The sequence below is a fragment of the Lactuca virosa genome, chromosome 2, assembly GCF_052849685.1.
Source record: "Lactuca virosa cultivar CGN04683 chromosome 2, Lactuca_virosa_CGN04683_v6, whole genome shotgun sequence".
NCBI classification, from domain to species: domain Eukaryota; kingdom Viridiplantae; phylum Streptophyta; class Magnoliopsida; order Asterales; family Asteraceae; genus Lactuca; species Lactuca virosa.
In genome coordinates, this window is record NC_136427.1 from 294,252,913 (window position 1) to 294,273,192 (window position 20,280).

The 20,280-nt window shown below is 38.0% G+C and overlaps 1 non-coding gene across 1 annotated transcript; it reads right to left on the reverse strand.

Moving 5' to 3' along the window:
• Positions 1-713: 713 nt before the first annotated feature.
• LOC145162028 (small nucleolar RNA R71) lies at positions 714-820 on the reverse strand. The gene has a single exon (XR_013738883.1). It is a non-coding gene; the product is annotated as a small nucleolar RNA R71 (small nucleolar RNA).
• Positions 821-20,280: the final 19,460 nt, after the last annotated feature.

The following is a 20,280-nucleotide window of genomic DNA, read 5'->3' on the forward strand; positions in this document are numbered from 1 at the left end:
TTCTTTTTACGCGTTTTTCTTACTTTGGTTGCAGTTGTTACATGACCCGAGGATCCAATACGTCTTTGGTTCCTCCACTTGAAGACCCGGAGTCCGCTCTAAGGAAGAACAAAGGAAAAGTTGTTGGAGAATCCGCTTCTTCAAAGAACTCACCTTTGAAGAATCTCAAATCCGTTTTTAGCAAGAAAAAGAGCAGCAAATTAGGAGCATCCAGCACCTCTTCCTTGGCAAATGAAGACCCAATCAAGGAAGACATTGTGAACGAGTCCGAAAGAGAAGAAAGCGAATTTGAAGAAAGTAGCGATCTAGAATGTGACTTTGACAACACCATGGCAAACATCGATGAAGTTCCCATGGGCGAATGGAAGAAGAGGATACGGGATGATACCGGCCCGGGACTTGTGCAACCCGCAATTCCCGCGACTGCCACATTTGAGCTTAAGGGTCATATACTTGCTCAACTCAAGGAGATCCCCTTCTACGGAAAAGACCACGAAGATGCCTATAAACACTTGGATGAAGTCAATGATGTAGCTGATTATTTTAATGTTCCAAATGTGCCTTGCGAAACCCAGCTGCTTCGTATGCTTCCAGTTACATTCAAAGGTGCTGCAAAGGATTGGCTCAAGTCACTCCCTCCCGGATCCATCACTACATGGGCTAAGATGAAGGAAGAATTTATTGACCAGTTTTGCCCACCTTCGAAAATAGCCAAGTTGAAGAAAGCTATTGCCAACTTTGAACAACAAGCTGGAGAGTCCCTTTATGAGGCATGGGAGAGATACAAAAGTCTACTAAGGAATTGCCCATATCATGATCTTAATAGCCAACAAGAAGTCTCCATTTTCTATGATGGAGTCAATGTAACAACTAGGCAGCTCCTTGACTCGCAAGGACCCCTCACAAAGAAGGCACCCCCGGTGATCAAAGAACTAATTGAAGAATTCTCTAAGCATTCCAGAGAATACCACAATCCAAGGAATGATATGACCAAGGGATCAGCTTATGCAGCTTCTGAAGATTTGTCGGCAGTTATGGCAATGTTGAAAACCATGGATAGGAGGATGGATAAAATGGATTAAACAATCCACGCTATTCGAGTAGGATGTGAGAATTGCAATGGGCCTCATCTAACTAGAGATTGTGATTTGGACGAGAACGGGAATAATAAAGTGCAAGTATGCTATTCTAGTGGTGATAGATTTGATGACGATTGGAGAAAACCTAAGAAAGAATGGCTTCCTTATGATGAGTACAAGAAAGCGAGGGAGGAGAAATATAGACAAATGGCAAGGGGTTTTTACCAAAAGGAGGAGCCGGTACAAGAAAAGAAACCAAATCTAGAAGAAATGCTCACTAAATTTGTGGCTGCATCCGAGAAAAGACACAATGACCACGATGCTGCAATACAAGATACAAGAACAATATTAAGGAATCAGCAAACATCTATTCACAACATTGAGAAGCAGCTGGGGCAACTTGCCCAACAAATAAATCAAAGAGCACCGGGAGAACTTCCTAGTAACACCGAAAACAATCCAAAAGGCGCACATATAAATATTGTGACAGCTAGGAGTGGGAAGATTATAACCCCTCTGGCCCCTATTCAGAAAGAAGATCCGAAACCGGTGCAAGAGAAGGAGGCAGAAGGGCAGAATCAAGATCAGACCCAGCTGAACCCAGACCCTACTCGCCGAGTCCACGATATGGACTCGACGAGTACGACACCTGATCAGAAAAATGAACCTCCTGTTAAACCATATCAGCCTCCACTGCTATACCCAACCCGAGCCAGGCAAGAAAAGAATGAAGAAGATTACCATAAGTTTCTAGAACACATAAAGGCTCTTCAAATTAATATACCATTCATAGAAGTGGTTGATCAAATGCCAAAATACGCCAAATTTCTCAAGGAGCTTCTAACTAATAGAAGGAAGATGGAAGAAGTGAAGAAGGTGGTCCTAAACGAGAACTGTTCAGCTGCTATGTTGAACAAACTTCCTAAGAAGAAAGGAGATCCGGGAAGTTTAACATTGCCCTGCCAATTTGGAAACTTGGCCACCATTTACGCACTAGCTGATTCAGGGGCAAGTGTAAATCTCATGCCTTACTCATTTTTCAAAAAGTTAGATCTCCCCGAGCCAAGACCCATTCGTATAGCAATCCACCTAGCAAACAAAACGGTTACATTTCCTAGAGGAATTTGTGAAGATCTTTTGGTGAAGGTGGACAAGTTCGTGTTCCCCGTGGACTTTATAGTTCTAGACATGGAAGCGGATCCCCAAGTCCCGATCATATTAGGAAGACCTTTCCTTAATACAGCAAGCGCTATCGTCGACATTCTAAACTTACCCTTCGGGTAGGAAACGAATGAGTCACTTTCGGAGTTGATCAAGCCATGAAGCATGCAAGGAGTAGTGATGACACGACATTTTCAATTGACATGTTGGAGGAATTGTTGGAAGATTGGAAAGAAGAAAAACCAAGCAAGTCCACCGTCTCATTTGAAGAAGAGTTTGATGCTGAAAGGGACCTGATGGAGTTAGAAAGACTGCTCGAGGAAGCTGAGTATGACGATCTGATCAGAAGTACAGAAAGCTCGAATCGCCAAGTAGCCTCGACAGACTCGGCGAGTGCATTCGAAGAAACCCGAACAGTGCCGAAAATTACACTGGACTCGACGAGTCCCCTTACTAGACTCGACGTGTTCAGCATTCAGAACACAAAAACTGAGCTCAAGGCACTACCAGATCACTTGGAGTACGCATTTCTTGAAGATGGCCAGCAAAAACCTGTAATTATAACTGCTGATTTGGCCGAACATGAGAAGGAGAGCCTTGTGGGTGTACTAAAGAAGAGGCAAGGTGCTATAGCATGGAAGATAACCGACATAAAGGGAATTAGTCCGGCCTATTGTTCCCACAAAATCAACTTAGAAGATGGATCAAAAGCTATAGTACAACGCCAAAGAAGACTCAACCCGAACATGCAAGAAGTTGTGAAAAAGGAGGTGATGAAATTACTAGATGCCGGAATCATTTATTCAATCTCCGATAGTCCATGGGTGAGTCCGGTCTAAGTGGTTCCGAAAAAAGGAGGTATGACGGTAGTGGCTAATGAAAACAACGAATTAATTCCAACAAGGACGGTAACCGGGTGGCGAGTTTGCATCGACTATAGGAAGCTAAATGAGGCCACATGCAAGGATCACTTTCCATTGCCTTTTATCGATCAAATGCTTGAGAGGCTTTCTGGTCATCTTTATTATTGTTTTCTCGATGGGTTTGCGGGGTACTTTCAAATTCCAATCGACCCACAAGACCAAGAGAAGACCACTTTTACATGCCCGAGTGGAACATTTGCATATAGACGCATGCCTTTTGGGTTATGCAATGCACCAACTACTTTCCAAAGGTGCATGATGGCTATATTTCATGACATGATCGAAAAGTTTATGGAGGTTTTTATGGATGACTTCTCGGTTTTTGGGTCCTCTTTTGAAGATTGCTTGTTCAACTTGGATCTAATGCTAGCAAGATGTGAGAAGACCAACCTTGTTCTCAATTGGGAAAAGTGTCATTTTATGGTGAAGGAAGGCATTGTGTTGGGTCACAAGATCTCTAAGAAGGTGATAGAGGTGGATAGAGCAAAGGTTGATACGATAGCCAATTTACCACCTCCAACAAATGTCAAGGGAGTAAGAAGCTTTCTAGGCCATGCGGGATTTTATCGCCGATTTATTAAAGATTTTTCGAAGATTGCTAGGCCCTTGACTCAATTACTCTTGAAGGACGCCCCATTTGATTTTTCCAAGGAATGTCATGAGGCATTTCATTTGCTAAAGGAAAAATTAACCACTACTCCTATCATGATAGCACCAAATTGGAATTTTCCTTTCGAGCTAATGTGTGATGCTAGTGATTATGTTGTGGGTGTTGTTTTAGGGCAAAGGATTGATAAACATTTTCAACCAATCTACTACGCAAGCAAGACATTGAATCCTACCCAAGAGAACTACACTACTACCGAGAAGGAGCTGTTAGCGGTGGTATACGCTTTTGACAAGTTCCGGCCATACTTAGTATTATCCAAGACAATCGTTTTTACCAATCACTCCGCGTTGAAGTATCTATTTGCCAAACAAGATGCGAAGCCCAGATTGATACGTTGGGTCCTACTTCTATAAGAGTTTGATATCGAAATACGCGATAAAAAGGGGATGGAAAACGTAGCTGTCGATCACTTATCAAGACTAGAGAACCCACTTTTGGAGAAGTTAGAAGAAGATAAAATTGGGGATGATATTCCCGATGAGTATATCTTGGTAGTAGCGGGAGAAGTGCCATGGTTTGAGGATATAGCAAATTATTTAGCAACCAAATACATCCCAAAAGATTTGACTCGCCAACAAAAGAAGAAATTCTTTTCGGAAATTAAATACTACTTTTGGGACGATCCATACCTTTTCCGAAGCTGCGCGGATGGAATGATACGAAGATGTGTATTCGGGAAGGAAAGTCAAGAAATTTTGGCACACTGCCATAGTGGACCCACCGGAGGACATCATGGAGCACATTACACCGCGAAGAAGATTGTTGATATTGGGTTCTATTGGCCTACAATTTTCAAGGATGCTGCCCAATATGTCAAGGAATGTGACTCATGCCAAAGAGCGGGAAATATATCATCCCAAAATGAAATGCCCCAACATAGCATCCAAGTGTGTGAAATATTTGATGTGTGGGGGATTGACTTCATGGGACCCTTTCCCATGTCTAAAGGAAATAAATACATCTTGGTGGCGGTTGATTACGTATCTAAATGGGCGGAGGCACAAGCATTACCCACTAATGATGCTCGGGTGGTGGTACGATTTTTAAAGAAATTATTCTCAAGATTTGGAGTTCCTAAAGCTCTCATTAGTGACCGGGGCACTCACTTTGCCAATGATCAATTAGCTAAGGTGTTGCAAAAATATGGTGTTCACCATAGATTTTCAACATCCTATCATCCTCAAACGAGTGGGCAAACTGAAGTTACAAATAGGGCGTTGAAGAGAATACTAGAAAGATCGGTTGGAAGTAATAGAAAAGAGTGGTCGGATAAACTTGATGATGCTCTTTGGGCTTTCCGAACAGCTTTTAAGACACCTATTGGTACTACACCATATAGGCTAGTCTATGGAAAAAATTGTCATTTACCGGTTGAAATAGAGCATAAGGCTTATTGGGCATTAAAGGTGTGCAATTTTGATATGGCTGAACTTAGAACTAACCGGTTGATGCAAATGAATGCCTTGGAAGAGCTTAGGAATGAGGCTTACACTAGTTCCTTAATTTACAAAGAAAAGACCAAGAATTGGCATGACAAAAGACTCAAGGGTAATAAGGACTTTTACGAAGGACAAAAGGTGTTACTTTTTAATTCAAGGCTCAAACTATTTCCGGGCAAGTTTAAGACACGATGGGATGGTCCGTTTATAGTAAAGAAAATCTTTCCACATGGAGCTATTGAGCTACTATTAAGAGATGGAACTCCTTTCAAGGTCAATGGTCATAGGGTGAAAAAATATGAAGAAGGAATTCCAAGTAATGAAGAACTTCAAGAAGGGCTGCTACTGGAAGGGATTACAAAAACGTAGAGCGGGAAGGAGTCCAGCTAATGACTCCTTAAAAAGAAGCGCTTCCGGGAGGCAACCCGCGTTTAGAGTTTGCTTTCTTTTCTTCTCTTTTCGTTTTTTTTTCATTTTGCTTAGGATTTGTTTTTATCAATCTTCTTCTATGTTCAAAATGATTGCTTGAGGGCAAGCAATGCTTAAGTGTGGGGTGGCATACATTTCATTTTACAAACTCAAATTTTTCACAGAATGAAAATCTCGACGAGTCTCTAAGGCTACTCGACGAGCCCATTTTAGAAATCCCGAAAAATCGCTAAATCAGGCATCTAGTCGCCGAGTAGGTCCGCCTACTCGACGAGTACATATATTTACCCGAAAAAAAATTTATTTTTATTACATTCTGTAAAAGAGGGGTTTTTACCCTAATTTGCAAACACTCAGCCATTCATACGAGCCGCCTCCCCATACTCGACGTGCAAACGCTCTCAAGCATCCATCTTGATTCTTCTCTTCTTCTGCGAATTCAACCAACAAGGTAACAACTTTAGCTCTTAATCCTTTACAAGTTTCGATCTTTGGTGTAATAACACCTTTAATTTCTGGAAAATCCCGATTTTGGGAAAACTTTGATTTTAGGGTTTTGATTTTTGACAAATTAGGACGTTTTAGACGTAAATTTTTACAATCATATGCTCCTGGAACATTCCGAAGCAAACCCCTGCAATAATTTATGGATTTGGCTGATTAATTTCATCATAACAGATTTGGACTCCCGCAGTTCGTCCTACTCGCCGAGTAGTTCGTGGACTCGGCGAGTCCATGCTGTTGATGCCCAGTATTTTACCATTTTTAATACTTTAGGTATTTTGTTTGTGGTTTTATTGTTTCTTTGTTGTGCAGGAACCATGTCTAGGCGAGGTCAAAGCTCACGAGGAGGCAGTTATGGGGACATCCCATGGTTGACTTTTCCAAGCATCACCAACAAGTCTTCACTCACACGAACAAAAAGCAAGCTGGAGGCTTTGAGGCGGAAGGAAATATATGTTCCTAATGATTTGGACTGGTCCTGGATAGGGCAAACTGGGTTGGAAGAAGCGTTGAACCATTATTTGGTCAAGTCTTGTGAAGTTAATGGGGTACAAAGAGTTTGTGACGGGTGGAGTCGGTTGTTTAAGCTGCAAGAGCCGGTATATCAAGAGCTTTGCTGGGAATTCTTTGCTACCATCTCTTTGATGGGTTTTAGCCATAAGAACATCCTATGTGCTCATAGAAACCCTAATGCTTGGATCTAGGTTTCTCTATTGTACATGCAATTCATCCAAGACTTTAAACCCTAGATCTAGTATATGATAATCAATATAACATATGAATGAGGGTTTAGATCATACCTTGATTGTTATGTATCAATAACAATCTCAAATCCTTCTTGTATTGACTTTAGAAAGCTTAGAGTCACAAATGTCACTCCTCTAATGGTTCACAAACACCAAGAGCAAGAGGATGAAAAGGAGAAGAGAAGGAGGCTACCAAAAACGTGTGGAAACCCTAATTAACAAGTTCACCATGTTTTTGAGCCATAAGGGTCCTTTAAATAGAGAGGCTATTAGGGTTATCAAACAAGGAAACCCTAATTTGGATGCTTAAGCCCTAAGCAACCCATTGACTCCTTCCTTAAAGGCCTAGGACGATTTCTAATGGGTTTCCCTATAGAATTCGTCCACCCCTTTAATATGTAGTCCATTAGCTCAATATTCAACTATCATACAATTGACAGTTCTAGCCCCTTAAGTTTAATTAATCTCTTTTAGCCACAAAATTAATTATCAATTAATTCTTGACTAATATTAATTAAACAATATGATTTCTCCTTTAATATATTATTCTCATAATATATTAATAAATCATAATTAATCCTTTCTCTCCATAGTTCATCCTATCAAGTTGCTTTACTGAAGGCAACCCAAAAGGACCATGCACCATCAGGTCAAGTACATACCAAAATAGTTATGGACTTAGACACTAATCCAACAGTCTCCCACTTGGATAAGTCTAACAACTATTCTGCGTATGACTTCAGATCCTGATCTGCAATCGTAGCTTTCAAAAACCGCTGTCAACTCTGATCCTATCAGAAGCGTGTCCTTTAGATAAGGGATCATATATTCCTCCATTCTAGATATCGTATAGACTGAGACATGGATTTAAATCATTCTCTCTGTCTATGTGTTGTTTCCCGATTTCCGATTTATGACGATTGACAACAGACTACAATTGAACACATCAAATTAGTCCCGGCTTAGCCAAGCACTTAGTTGTCATCACTAAATCATCGAGGGGCCCACAGATATCGGTTTCACCCTACTTTGGATAAAAGGAACGGATAAACTTTGATTCAATGCTCGCTTGCACTCACTCACCGAATCACACACAACAATATGTTTTATAACACCAAGTTACTGGTGCGTTTACATATTATCAATATGTAACCGACTCGCAAGATACAACTCACACATCTCGGTTTCAAGAATATAAGATGTTATCGTCTCACCAATCACTCGTGATAAAATCCATGAAGTGATCCAAGTGAGCGTGGGTTTAATCCAATGCTCAAATCATATTCATAAGCACTCATGAACGTTGCAGCAAACATTTGCTTATGTCTAATACACTTTAGACAATCCACACACCAATTCACGACAGTCTTCATTCATACCTACTTCCAATATATGAATGACTGTGGTCCGTTCGAATAATTTGATTGTTCTGAACCAATTTAATTATTCAGGAAGTCAAAACATGCAAAGTGAAACACAAGAATAATACTAATCCTATATGGTCCCAAACCTTTGAGTATAAATAAAACACCTTTTATTTATCACCATATCGATTACTCATTATTTGTTGTTTCGGGTAATCAAATTCTTACTTGAATTATTACTACACTTGTCCCATGCTCTCAGCATGCACACAATGTTTACCTACGGTCCTTTCTTTGTGAAATAGATCAAATGAACACATTTCCAATCATACTCATTTCACAACTTCCAATCCTTTTCATAAGTATAAGAATATCAAATTCTTGTTACTTATGCTAGATTCTAACATTTTATGCAATGATTCTTTCGTAAAGTCATAGCTCAAAATCATCAAGACTTGGCCAATCTCTATCAGAAACAATTCTATAGATATGATGTCTCTCACTCAAAGTACATTCCTTTGAACATCCTTCTTGCATAAAAGTTTCTAATCTAGACATAGATTCTTAATATCCAACTCCCAATATGGAAACATTTCCATATTTGGCATATGACAATTCATTCTTAATAGAATCTTATCTATTCATAATAATGTCATCCAATACCATACTTCCAACTACTCACAAGCGACCAATCCTCAGCGAGCTTTGGATCGTCCTTTGATAGTTGTTTAATTATTTTAGTCAAAACCGATTCTAGTCCTTTTTCCCTCTAAATGCGCTAGACATTTTGAAAATTTTAGAATGGTCAAATATTATAGCACTTGCAATCGATCCTATACCCGAAGCATATGGAACACGATGCATAATGTCTTACATAAAGATATGATGCTTTATCCATCTTCTGCCATAATATTTTATGTGTCTCGTTCTTACAATTCGAACTATGAAGAGGGATGCCGTAATCATAATCGAAATTTAAGAACACACTATGTATCCTTTGACTAAATTTATTAAAATTTCTCAATCTAAGCTTTATATTTTGAAACGAAGTACAATATTCTCTCCCTTAATTATAGCAAAACAACTATTCAACCCTTACGACTTTGCAAAGTATGACTCTTGTTTTCTATAATTAATATTGCTAACTTGCAATACTTGCCTTAATAATCATACAAACACAACATTTATGCTCCCACTATCATGATGATTATTATCATATAAGCATAACACTTATGCTCCCACTAGCTTTGACATGTTTTAGAAAACAACTGAACTTCCAGAAAACAATACTTATTGAATTTCTGAAGTTCATATTTCTAATACCTAATGCTTTGATAATCCTTTATCTAAGCTTCTTAAACTTATACACCTTTTCCTTAGATAGCTCATATGTGTGTCCAAACAATCCAGACTAATTGTCAAATCTCACAATCGAATTATGGAAAGGGATGTCGTAACCATAATAGAATTCGAGAATACAATTTCACAATCACTATCTTCTTAAAATCTCTCTTAGTGAAAGCATTTCCTCACAGTCATTTTCATGAAGGAGGGAATCTTATGACACTTAGATTTTAATGGTGTATGTGTTCCTATCCATGTGAATTTGTCAAAACCAAAGTTTGCGACAAATCCAAACTCATATGGACTGAACTTTCTCAATCTTGATTTCTTGCCTTATGGTAACACGAGTGCCCACCATGTCTTCCAAGTAGTTAAGCAGCTCACCCTTTCATATCAACGTACTTTTCATTGATCAAGGTGCTTGCCTTTTATGCGTTCAAATGAGAACTCATAGAACTCACATGCATAATTAACTTAATTGGAATGGCACAGAAACAAAATAATGTCAACACGATAGGTTGTAAACCTCAAGTCGTGTGCCAGTGATGATCGATAAGGTTTATTCTCGATTAGTTCTTAAAACTTTTCAAGACCATTAAGACTCCCACTGACTCCTTGACATATAAGATTCTTTTGTCAATAAACATTTCTCGACAAACAAATATTCAAGAGTTAGTGTAGTTTTTATCAAGACAAAACACTTCACTAAATTGGCCCTAGTTGGTCTTTGTCTTATCCAAGACATCACAACTTCCCAATTGTGCAAGAATAAGAAAACCTTTTCAAATTTCACATTTGATGAATGTTATAAACCTTCTTAAGACTTGTCACTCAATTCACAATCTTAACTCTAAGACTTGGTTTTGGAACGAAGTATGATTGACTTCTTGATTTAACCATTTCTTTAATTCTTGATTCCTCTTCTCAGACATACAATTGCACTAAGACTCACTTAGAGGATCAATTAAAATATGGTTCTTAATCATTAAGACCTATCATAAAACATAATAAAAAGGTACTCTCCCTTCTTCTTAGAATAGAGAAACTTTTATCTTTCTGCCTACTTGATTCTTCTTATTCGTTCTGCTATTTATTGAAACTCTTTCAATCAATTGAGAATTACACTTAATCTCATAAGTATAATCATATTTACTTAACCTTAGTAAATCATGATGAATATCTTTGTTACTCTTGTGGTGGACTTGATCAACACACAACCTTGTGTACTCGATTTCCTAGTTCTTCACTTGACACTTTGTCAATGAATTAGTCTAATTTCCAAATATGAAATTTCTCATTCATCATGCAACCAAGTTGTATGATTCCAAGTTTCTGTCCAATTGAAACTTGGGCGATGAGAAACTTTCCCTATTTGGTAAATTCTTGACCTTTCCACAAATAACATAATTAAGAATCAAATCCATTATTGCTAATAATAGAAACTTACATCAATTTTTCATACACGCCATTTCAAGGATAAATAAATAATATAAAATCAAAATTTATATTATTGCGGAAAAATTTGTCCTTACAATGCAATTCAACTGAAAAACTATGTTGTTAAATATTCCTAAGCAATCCATTCTAACTCCAAGTAGTAGCTTAAGATTCTAATCTTCAAGTAATGCGATCGAAATCCATTTCTTCACGATTAGATTCCGCTCACTTCTTCCCTTAAGATTCCTCTCTTTTCTTCGATCCTGCAAGACATCGAAATGTAATCTTATCACATTATGTATTAAGAATCTAGAATAGGAACTTAAAAGAGTTAGTTAATGGATTTTACCTAAAGTAAAGCCATACATTTTGACTCTCCCATCTCTTAGATCTCTTAGGTAAATAGGGCAGCTTCGTCTCCAATGCCCCTTCTCTTGGCAATAAAAGCAAATTGACTCTTTTGGAACAACACACGGAACTACTTCTGACTTTGCCTTTCTCTTATGATCAAACTTTTCGATCATGGCATGCCTTTCGTTGCCATTGTCTATATCCATAGAGGTCTGGAAGGCAGATCCACCAATAAACTTTGCTTTTCTAGTGCGCCAAATCATTGCTGATTCAGCAGCAATAAGCATATAGGTTAGATCGATGAGGGTTACGTCGTGGTTTATCCTATAGTACTCTCTTACGAACTCACTATATGAGTCAGGAAGTGACTGAAGAACCCAGTCAACATCCAGCTCCTCACAGACAATAAATCCCAACATTCTTAACCTATCAATGTGTGACTTCATCTCTAGGACGTGTGCACACACTGACTTTCCTTCTTCATGTTTACTTGCCAAAAGGGCTTGAGTGATTTTGAACTTTTCAATCTTTTGAACTTGTGGGTTAGGGAGAACAATAGGAGGAGGTGGAGGAAGTGAAGCATGATCTCGTGTTCCTCGATCGAATCGTGGAATATCATCTTCATGTGAAAAGCTTTTTCCACGGGATTTGGGAAGACCATAGTTGTCATACTTTGACATCTACAAAACGGGAGAAAAATTCAAGTTAGTTGATTGATTGAGTCCTTAATAAATCACCCAAATGAGATATTAAGGCTAGGACCCAACACAATACTCTACAACTTGGGAGAGGGATGCCGTAACCCAAATTGCAGAACATTTGAAGGTAAGTGAATGACGATTCACTAATTTCCACCATGAAAAACGAAAAAGAAATTTAAGTTTTAAATCTATTGAAAATTCCTAGATCTTTTGAGATTCATTGAACATTTCAATGGCATGTTTAAATCTCGATATGCCCCTCGATTTGTGACTGGGATGCCGAGGATCACAAAACAGGGTGTGAATAACCATGCAAACTTACATGGTGCCCCCAATGTTACAGTCACCTATTCGATGTGCCGGTTAACCACACACGCTCCACCGAACTATGACAAACAATGAGTCACCCTTTGCTACCTTTGCTTAGTACCATTTAGTGTGCCGGTTAGCCACACACGCTCCACTAATGTCTTCGCAAGGGCACAAAGTGTAATTTCATGGAATTGCATCAATTCACTTTTGCCTAAAGTAACTAAGATTGGGAATTTTGTAAAAGCATTTAGTTACTTTTGTACTTCATTATACTTATAATGGAAGGTTTCTGTCCTATCCTACCCGTTCGGCTAACGACCCTCCACTAGTCAAGAGTGCGGTGGGTAAGAGTGGATACCCATTCAATCGCCATTTTATAGGCAATTTCCTTAAACACCCCTTATAGACCAGCTTCGTGAATGAGGCCTACTAACGGTAAGACTGACTGTTTACTCATACATATATAATACTAGACTTTTAATGTTATATATAGTATAGGGTGTATTTTATACTTTTAAAATACTTGGTGGTCAAATTTAATAATTATACTTTTAATTTAATTAAATTGTACAACAAAACTTTTTGGATTTACTAAATCTCTTTTAATTATACACTTTAATTAATTAATAAAACCATAAGGGTGTGATTTGAACTTTTCAAAACAATACTAGGGTTTTAGAATTTAACATTCCTAAGTTAAACTTTTAATCAACCTTTAAATTCCAAAACTTGAGGGCACGTTTTGAAACATTTCAAAACATTAGGGTTTAGAATTTAAATATTTCAAAATCAAACTTTTCAATCAAAATTTAAATTCCAAAACTTGAGGGCAAGTTTTGAAACCTTTTTCAAAACATTAGGGTTTCAACTATTTAAATTTCAAAACAAAACTTTTGAGTTCAAATTTAAACTATAAAACCTAAAGGGGAAAAATTGAAACTTTTCATAACACAAGGATCAAATAACAAATAATATAAATTAAACAATTTATTTTATCATTATCTATATTTGACCTAATTTTAATTTCTTGCAAAGTAAGTTACCCAATTAATACAAATAATCAAACTTTATCATATAAGGAAGTTATTATCCAATCAATTGGTAATTATCTTTTGTTTAATCAAGGATATACTCATAAATATGTATAAAATCGGATTTTAATGATCTAAAACAGATAAGGCAAGTATCCATGAGTAAAACAGCAAGAAATCCCGAAAATAGCTCCATCTGACGCTCGAACTCGCCGAGTACCACAATGGACTCGCCGAGTTGAGGCCTACTCGCCGAGTACACTGTGGTACTCGCCGAGTTCATCAAGCAGGGAGCTCAAAAAACGTTTTTGCAACTTGAACAAACATACAAGGCATCAATACAATAGAAACCAATCAAGGCTCTGATACCACTGATGGGTTTTAGCCATAAGAACATCCTATGTGCTCATACAAACCCTAATGCTTGGATCTAGGTTTCTCTATTGTACATGCAATTCATCCAAGACTTTAAACCCTAGATCTAGTATATGATAATCAATATAACATATGAATGAGGGTTTAGATCATACCTTGATTGTTATGTATCAATAACAATCTCAAATCCTTCTTGTATTGACTTTAGAAAGCTTAGAGTCACAAATGTCACTCCTCTAATGGTTCACAAACACCAAGAGCAAGAGGATGAAAAGGAGAAGAGAAGGAGGCTACCAAAAACGTGTGGAAACCCTAATTAACAAGTTCACCACGTTTTTGAGCCATAAGGGTCCTTTAAATAGAGAGGCTATTAGGGTTATCAAACAAGGAAACCCTAATTTGGATGCTTAAGCCCTAAGCAACCCATGGACTCCTTCCTTAAAGGCCTAGGACGATTTCTAATGGGTTTCCCCATAGAATTCGTCCACCCCTTTAATATGTAGTCCATTAGCTCAATATTCAACTATCATACAATTGACAGTTCTAGTCCCTTAAGTTTAATTAATCTCTTTTAGCCACAAAATTAATTATCAATTAATTCTTGACTAATATTAATTAAACAATATGATTTCTCCTTTAATATATTATTCTCATAATATATTAATAAATCATAATTAATCCTTTCTCTCCATAGTTCATCCTATCAAGTTGCTTTAGTGAAGGCAACCCAAAAGGACCATGCACCATCAGGTCAAGTACATACCAAAATAGTTATGGACTTAGACACTAATCCAACACTCTTTCCGTGGTAGTGATGACTACTATAGTCCAAACATCATTTCATTCTGCCTTGGAGGAGAGTTTCGCCAGTGTAGCATGGCAGAGTTGGCGTGGAGGCTGGGAATTTATGATCAGAATGAGATCATGTCCGAGACTTTTGAGTCATTTTTGGAGCAGTGCCACAAAGACTTGCCCGAGGGTGTGGTTGCCTCTACTTGGTGGAACACCATTGCCAACCAAGTCTACATCCCTTCATCCGCTCAATAGGGGATGATCCGATCCCCGATTCATCGCCTAATACATCGTCTGATCGCGAGCTCTATAAACATGCGAAAGGATGACGATAAAGTCCCCACTCTCGACATCTTCTACATGTGGAGTATTATTACTCCTAATGTATTTTGCAATTTGCCATATTGCATGGTAAAATACTTGGCAGAGGAGGCAGTGAAAGAGCGGGTGACTTCAAAAATCAATGGTGACATGTTTGTGACAAGGCTTACGAGAACTTATGGCATTTTGGACCGACCAGAGGCACGAGCATTGACTATGATTCCTAGTCCTCCCTTCACCATAACTTTATTTAGGAGGGCTAGGATCATTGAGGATTATGGAGGGGGCCATGTTAGCATTCCAAATGATGATGAACTGTTGGTGCCGGAAGAACCAGGAAGGAGGGTAAGGCGAAGGAGAGAGCGGGTGCCACAAGACCCACCGGTTATTCCGGTGGATGAGGAGCTACCTATGGATTGGTATAATGTTGAGCTGCAAAGGTACCAAGACGACCTCGGGCGGGGAGTGAACTATGTCAATGAGTCATTTACTTATTTATTTGAGCAAATGCATTTTGCACCAAGGCCCGGGCCCGGATTCCCGTATGTGTCCAGTTGGGATGAAAGGGTGCAAGCGAGAAGAAACCAAGCGGGCGGAAGTGGAGCCGGAGGAGATGAAGACGAGGAGGGAGATTGATGCTTTATTGTGTTTTTGATGTTTAAGACTATTAATTTTTCTTTGTTTTGGGTGTTGAACTTGTAAGATGTTTAAGTAAGAATTTGTTTTCTTTTATCACTTGTGGTTGTTTTCTTTTCAGATTGAAGGATTGGATGCATGCAAAAGTCTCAATTGTCAAGGTTAGAGTGAGGATCGGGTCTAGATGAGAATGTGCATGAGTTTAGGGTCAAGTCCGTTCTCAAGGAAGGTCTTAGAGTGTTATTTGTTGAAGAAAAATGAAGAAAACACACTGAGTTATCATACCCAGCTATATCAGAAACGGAACCCAAAAGCAGAATATTGATATTTATATTTCTCACTCAGCGATGGACTCGCCGAGTGCACATTATCTGCTCGACGATTCCGAGTTCAATTCCACGATTTTTCTGCTTGACACGTTGCTACTCGACGAGTTTCCGTATAGACTCGACGAGTCTATCACTTTTTCGTTCTCAAGGCTTATATTCTGCTCATATTCACTACGGGTCGCGCTCATATTCCTTAGAGTTTGATTTCTGAAGATTTCGGAGTATCTTTCCTGCATTTTTGGAAGCTTTCCCACACGAGATAATGACACCCAAGACATAGATGAGCTGTTCCCATGTCTAAATTCAGCTAAAGATGGAGCTTTAAATGAAGAAGATCAACCTCGCGACTTCTATCCCAGGGGAGTTTGTTCCAATTCTCTCTTTATGTTCTTATTATATTTATCATGCATAATATGCAATGGGGACATTGCATCAATTAAGTGTGGGGTAGGGGGTTGGTTGCATTAGTTAGAATTTTAGTTAAATTTTGAAATTTTTGCATTAAAATTGCTAGGATTAATTTAGGAAATTTTGGTAAAGCAATCAGGAATCATGCTAGTGTTATGTTTGATGATTGCATGAAGACCCAAATGTTTAGTTGAGCCTATATACGTTCTAGTGCATTTGTGGCCTCCTTTATTCTAGTGAAATCATGGGACAAAAACACAACCTCGCTTAGTTTGAGGGATGCAATATGTTTAGCATCGTGTACCAGAAATGTATCCAGGAAAATTTTTATCTTTAATCAATAAAGGTTGAAGTTGAGCGCTCTTGCTTAAGCATGTAGGATTTGAGTGAAAGAAAAAAAGTGAGTTACATGTAAAAAAAAGAGAGAGAATTACAAGAAAAGTTTGAAGAAATTTTGGAGCAGTTAAAGTGAAGATCAAAAGATCAAAATTTCAAAAGTTCAAAAGTTGAAGATACCCAAAAATCAAAGAAAATCAAAAAGGTGGCAAATTTGAAGAATTCAAAGAAATCAAAGTTCAAATTATCAAGAAAGTGAAGGATTCCAAAAAGCTCCATAGTGGTATCGAAGAATTGTAATTTTTAGATTATGTATGCTTGGGTTGCTCAACCAAAAACACCTTGAGACTAGGAGGTTTTCTGCGGATGGATTCGGAGGGATGCATAAAATGAGCATTGTTCAAAAGAAGTGGGCGAGTGTTTATGAGGATTGTGAGTATTTAGGATAAGGGGGGTCGTTTAGGAAAAATTTAGACACAAATACATGCGTTGCGGTCTTGGCATAATGGCTGGGTTTGATTGGGATTGTCTTATGTGATATTAGTGTGTTAAATTTCAGTTTTGCTTGGGGGCCAGCAAAAGTCAAGTGTGGGGTATTTTGATATTTGCATATTTAGCCATATTTTTAGTATAGATTTTTATCAATTATTAGCTAATTACTCACATATTATGGACAAAAGGTACTTAATAATGTTGAATTATATTTTCAGTCCAGAAGTCGTGCTCGGAAGCAAAAGGAAGCAGGAGTCACGATCGAAAGCTCGGGAATGGAAGAAAGAAGGAAAAGGGTTAATTCTGAAGCTACTCGGCGAGTAGGGTTGTCTACTCGACGAGTAGACACGAAGGTTCGCGAAGAAATACGAGAAGTCCTTGCCGCATACGAATTCAACAAAGGGACTCGTCGAGTCAGTTATCTACTCGACGAGTAGCCCCTGTTTTGAGAAAACTATAAATAGACTTCACAAACCCGAATTGAGGACTCTCTGGTTTTTTGGAGAACTTACTTGGCGACTAAGGAACTTGCTGGAGATCAGAAGAACGTGTGAAGAACCCTAATCCTTCATTCTTAAGAGATTAGGGCACTTTAGGTTTAATTTTCCACTCTACCTTTGAATAGAATTATGTTAGGTTTATTTGAATTCGTTTTTAAGCTTCCATACACTGAAATCATGAACTAATTTCGTTAGTTTCTGTTTGGGGAAGACAATTTTGCTCCTATGGTTTAATTTACTCTTTTGATTAATTGTTAGTTGGTGATATTGTTAAATTAAGCTTGGTAAAGACCCTTATGCATTGCCCATAACTATTTTCTGTTAATTGCTAAGTGATTAAGCTGCATGAACATCTCTTAATTGCTTATCTTATATAATTTATGTGAACACAATACTATATGTCTAGGAATAATGAACATGAAACTAGGATTAATTAGAGAATGGGTAAATTAATGTGTGAGCTTGTATGATACACCATCAACAAGAGGTTAATTGAATCACCAAACCTAATTAGCTAGCTACAAGTCTTATTTAACCTGAATAATCAACCTAGGAAATCTATTAGTTTAATCAACTGGCCATTGTTTGAATTGGTATGTTTTCTAAGGATTAGTAATAGCGAATGCGAATCTAATCACTAGAGTCGGTAACCAATAACAATTAATCTATTATATTATCATATAATTAACCATAGGAGTAAATAAGTTGAACCTAAACAGAAACCCTTTTTGATCATTGAATTTAGTTTGTTTTTACGTGTTTTCAGCTTTTAATTGAGTAGTTAAGTTTTAGTTAAGTTCATAGTCTTGCAAAACTAGAGAAACCCCTATTTTCTATTACTTGTTTTTAGTTAATTCTAGTTTTTAGTTTTAATTTTCCGTTCCCTGAGTTCGATACCCTATTTATTTAATTACACCACAATTGATAGGTCCACTGCCTTTGTGTGTCAATTTTATAATTAAAAGTAGGATTAAAACGAGTTGAGTTAACACACATCATAGCCCAAGGCCTAATAATATTTCTCCAGCCCATTGGTCCAGTTCCAGATGGTCCACCTCTGCCCAAGACACTAATCCAAGGAAACGACCCACACTGAGGCCCAAACGACGCAAAGTCCAAATTAGTCAGTATGCGGGGGGTACTCACCTGTACGCTAAGCGTACCGACTGCTTGGCTTATACGTTGCACGTACGGGCTTATACGCCCATCGTACCCTCGTGTTAAGCCAAAATCGCAAAGAGAGCTTAATCCTTTAAGATCTGAAGTTCTAACCACAGATTTGAGTCCATTGAAGGGTCTTAGTCCATAAAGTCAATTACTTGGCGGCTTGTATGCCCTCCAATTGGGCCCACACTTGAAATACAACAACCTACTTCCTCAAAAATGACAAAACTCATGCATGGATGCTACAAGACTCCTAATATGGTAACTTTCTGACTTAGAGACACACATAACACCAAGGGTGGCATCCCTAAGCCTAGAAAACGATTTTGGACAATAAAGATTCATACTTTGGACCAAAGAGGTCCAAAAAATGAACTCTAGAGATCTAAGCATTCATAAGACATGTTCAAGACTTTATACCTTGAAAAGGTCTGAAATGAAGCAACAATCCCAGATCAACACCTTCTCCTTTGAACCACCACCTTGCATCTACCTTCACTTCCTTGGAGAATGGATCAAAACACCAAGAATGCTCTCAAGAGGCCTTCCAAACACAAGAACACACAATATCTGAATTAGGGTTTCGTAGGAGCTGCTTGAGGATGAGAGGGAGGCTGGTCCCTAATACATAATGTTCTTTATATAGTGCTCAACCCTAACAATTAGGGTTTTGGGGATCCTAAACGTACGTTGGGCGTACTTCCTGTACGCTGGGCGTACGTCTCCCAACCCGCGTCCCAATTTCCATTCCTACGCTGGGCGTACTCACGCGTATGCCACCTTTGCATAGGGGTGGGCAAAAACCGCACCACAACTAAAATTAACCGCAAAAACCGCATAAACCGCAACCACAATAAAAACCGATGGTGAAGTTTTCTGTTTTTCAAAAACCGCAAATTTGTGGTGCGGTGCGGTTATTAGTTTTCAAAAACCGTAAAAAAAACCGCACCGCACCACATATATTATATACAACTTTTTTTTATTAATTATTAATATTTTAAATATTAAAATAATACATGTTTCAAGAATGAAAGATGAATAAAATACTAGAAGACAAAATTATGGTTTTTTGTTATGTTTAACTTTAAAAAATGGTGAAATTAGACAATTTTAAGAAATTTATTGTTAATTACTATTGATTTGACGTTTTTAATATATTAATTGTTTGTGATTTAAGTTAATTGTCTTATACATTATGATTTTTTTATTATTATTACAAGTAATATGTTTGAATTCTTAAAGCTGTGAACTCAAAACTGTGGTTAAAAACCAAACAAAATAACCGCACCAAATCCATGTGGTTAATAACCGCAACATAGAAAAAACAAAACCGCATCGCAAAAATAACCGCCTAACCGCGCCGCAAAAATAATCGCACCAAGCGGTTTTGAAAATGGATTAACCACATTTGCGGTTAGTGGTGAGGTTTTGGCTAA